Below are 3874 nucleotides of genomic sequence, written 5' to 3'. Positions count from 1 at the left end.
TGCGAGGGAATGTGAATTTTGTCATTTCCCTTGTTGATCCGCTGATCTGCGAGGGATCAGCGAGGGAATTTTATTTTTTGCCATTTCCCTCGCTGATCCGTTGCTGATTTGCGAGGGATCAGCGAGGGAATTTGCAGAAGAAATTTCTCTCGCAAATCAGCGAGGGATCAGCGAGGGAATGAGTTTTTTGGCAATTCTCTCGCTGATCCCTCGCTGATCTGCGAGGGATTAGCGAGGGAAACTTTCCCTCGCAGATTAGCGAGGGATCAGCGAGGGAATGAGGTTTTTTGGTATTTCCCTTGTTGATCCCTCGCTGATCTGCGAGGGATCAGCGAGGGAAACTTTCCCTCGCAGATCAGCGAGGGATCAGCGAGGGAATGAGTTTTTTGGCATTTCCCTCGCTGATCCCTCGCTGATATTCGTCGCTGATACCTGGTTTTCTAGTAGTGTTTGCAGCATCTGGTAAGTATCCCACCTATGAAACCTACAGGCTCATTAATGCTACCGGCTTAGCAAAGCCGGGTTGTGATAGTCGATGTGGAGACTTAATTGTCCCCGACCCTTTTGGTATGGGCACCAACTCAAATTGTTTAATAGGCCATGGATTTGACATTCACTGCAACACTTCTTCAGACCCTCCAACGGCCTCTATTAGAGAAATGGATTATAGTTGAATTAAACATATATCTGATTCCACACTCCACATCTCGAATATCGTGGCTACAAGTTCATTCGGTGTATCTGCGGATTATACAAATTGGTCGTACACCTTATCAGAAGTAAATAAGTTCACAGTGATCGGTTGTAATGATTTTGCTTGGCTGACCTCACGAACTAAGTCTAGAGATGTGTCTACAGGTTATATGGTCTTTTGCTCAGAACCTGAAGATGATCTAGCCCGCGAATGTTCAGTTGTTGTTAGTTATCCGTACCTAAAGATATTAAGTACTATCAGACTCAGCTTCGCGCCTTACAGGGTTCATATTATTGCAATGGTTTGAGCCATATTCTTCGGATCTTGGTTGGTATATATTTTTTTTCTTAATTTTATACATCGTGGACCTTCATCTTTCTTTTGCATGATACCACTTGATATCAACAACAAGTATAAATATCAATAACATCGTTAATGAAATAATAATAGCGTATCTTATATGTCTATTAATATCTAGTACCAAATTTATTACCTAATATCTTGCTTTAGATACCATTTTATATCAACGACAAGTGCAAATGTCAATAAGCTCATTAAATAATTTTACTGACGTGGATATCATAATGATGGGAGGGCTTAATGACATCGTCAATAACGATGTATGTTAGCCATATAATGTTATTTCATTTCTTGTTCAACAAAGTAATATAATAGTTACCTTCTATTAACTTCAGATAAAAATTAAGAAGTACGGCAAAAATTAATCTAGTTATTAGTTCCTTGGGTACTACATATTTTAGGTCTTGTTATACTATAAAGCACATAAATGATTTTGTTTGTTTTGAATGCAACCAAAACAAAAACACGAACAAGTACTAAGCAATTGATTATTGGAGTTCTTGTACACTTTTGTTTGGTATTTACATCATATACGCTAGTTTGCTTTGGAGTAATCATTTTTTGACAATTATTTGACCGGCTATTAACACTTAACTTTTAAATTTGTTTTGATATAAAGTTAACTAGTACATATAAATTTTCACTTTGGAATCGAAAGATAAAAAAATTTACCACATATATATAGAAAGGATCAAACGAGTTAACAAAATTATCAGTAAAAAATGTATTTTAATGATCATATAAATTCAACATTGTAATTTGAAAAAAGAAAATAATATTATTGCTTATAAACTAAAAATAAAGAATTATTTGATATAAGATGTTAGATTGCGGCCATGATTACTTTAGTGTTTAACCACAAGGGTGGTGCCTGATTGGTTTTAGCTTGGCTCCAAAGGTCAAAAGTACCAGGAGGTCCCAGGTTCAAATTCAAGGAGAAATAAAAATCTTCTTGTCGCTACGGAAGTTCAAATGCGGTGACTCCAGGCTATCTGCAAAGCAGGTGGTCTCCCTGTGATTAGTTGGAAGTTCAAATCCAAGGAGGAGCAAAAAAAAGAACTTTAGTGTTTTATGTTATTCATCAAACTAGAGTTGTAGTGTACTGTATTTGCCTATTTGGGCACCGGGAAAAGGTTACTCTATTTAGGGTTTAATGCATTACACTATGAAGAATTGATAAATGCTCTTTTGTTTTTTAGATATCGATGAGTCTAAAAATGTGGAGAAGTTTCCATGTTACGGAACTTGTGCTAAAACTCCAGGGAATTACACATGCAAATGCAAACGAGGATATTCTGGTAATGCTAAGATTCATGATGGTTGTCGACATAAACCATTCCCACTGCTTCTATTGTCTTCAGGTAATCTGTATGTTTTCTGAGACTTAAAAACATACCAAGATTTCTACATAATAAACATGTACAAGCACCAACGCCAATCTTGCGTACATATTTTTCCTACTTACCTTACACAAATTTCATGTACTTCATATTTACTCTAAAAACTGATATTTTTCAATTAAACATGAATAGAATTTAGACACTTTGACAAAAGATAAAGGAAGGTTTCTTTGAGCAAAATGGCGGTGTGCTATTGGAACTAAAAACCAAGGGTGGTACCATTGATGTTGGTTCATAGAAAAATTTTCGAGTTAAAGAGCTAGAAGAAGCCACTAAAATTTTTGCAGAAGATAGGATTCTTGGGAGAGGAGGTAATGGCATCATGTACAAGGGAACTCTATCAGATAAGCATGTTGTTGCAATTAAGAAGTCCTAAAGATTAGATCAAGGACAAAGGAAACTATTTATAAATTAAATGGTAATTCTTACTCAAATTAATCACCAAAATGTGGTGCAGCTTTTGGGATGTTGTTTTGAAATTGATGTCCCGTTACTAGTCTATGAATTTATCTCCAATGACACTCTTGATTGACATATTCATAATCAAACAAGTGGGTTGGGAAGATTATCATGGATAAATCGTCTTAGGATAGCACATGAATCGGCTGGTGCACTTGCTTATCTTCACACATATGCTACATCATACATGGAGATGTGAAATCAACTAATATCTTGTTGGATGATAGTTACATTGCAAAAATTTCAGATTCTGGTGCCTCAAGGTTAGTCCCTTTGGGTCATGATCAAATTACTACTCTAGTTCAAAGGACGTTTGGATACTTGGATCCTGAAAATTTTCATACAGACCAGCTAACGGATAAGAGTGATGTGTATAGCTTTGGAGTGGGTCTTGTAGAACTCTTAACAGGTAAAAGAACCCTGACTCTAGAAAGATGCCTAGAGAAGTGTAATATTGCAACTTATTTTCTAAAGGCAATGAAGGAAAACTGAATTCTTGATATTCTTGAACATCACGTGGTAAACGAGGTAACTGGTGAACAGTTAAAACGAAAATTTGACCTGGTATGTAGATGCCTTAACCAAGTAGGTGAGAAGAGACCTACCATGAAAGAAGTGACCATGGAGCTTGAAGCTTTGAAGAAGTTCAGTAAATATCGTTTTTTTAAGTATATAATATTTATATATGGCAAATAGAATAAATAAACTCACACACCCTTCTCACCTTTGGTGAGGTTTGAACCCTTGACCTCCTAGAAGGCCAATGACTCACACACCGCTAGGCCAAAGGCCCTATGGTTCATATTGGAAATTCTGTGGCAATGAGATTAAGTTTAGTCCCTAATATTCATGAAGAAATTCTGAAATGTCAGAAGGAAGTAATGAAAGAAGATCTTATCAAATCAGAAAAGTTGGGTAAAATGATTTCAATATTGGAACCGAATGATGAAGGACTTATGTG

General features: G+C 36.3%; 1 pseudogene; it reads left to right on the top strand.

Moving 5' to 3' along the window:
- Window positions 1-3874, top strand: part of LOC112502548 — a 9708-nt pseudogene that overhangs the window by 1336 nt on the left and 4498 nt on the right.

The sequence above is a fragment of the Cynara cardunculus genome, unplaced genomic scaffold, assembly GCF_001531365.2.
Source record: "Cynara cardunculus var. scolymus isolate 2C unplaced genomic scaffold, CcrdV1 Un_Scaffold_1571, whole genome shotgun sequence".
Lineage (NCBI taxonomy): Eukaryota > Viridiplantae > Streptophyta > Magnoliopsida > Asterales > Asteraceae > Cynara > Cynara cardunculus.
The sequence above is the reverse complement of the archived record's forward strand: the minus strand, read 5'-3'. Positions and strand labels throughout refer to the sequence as shown.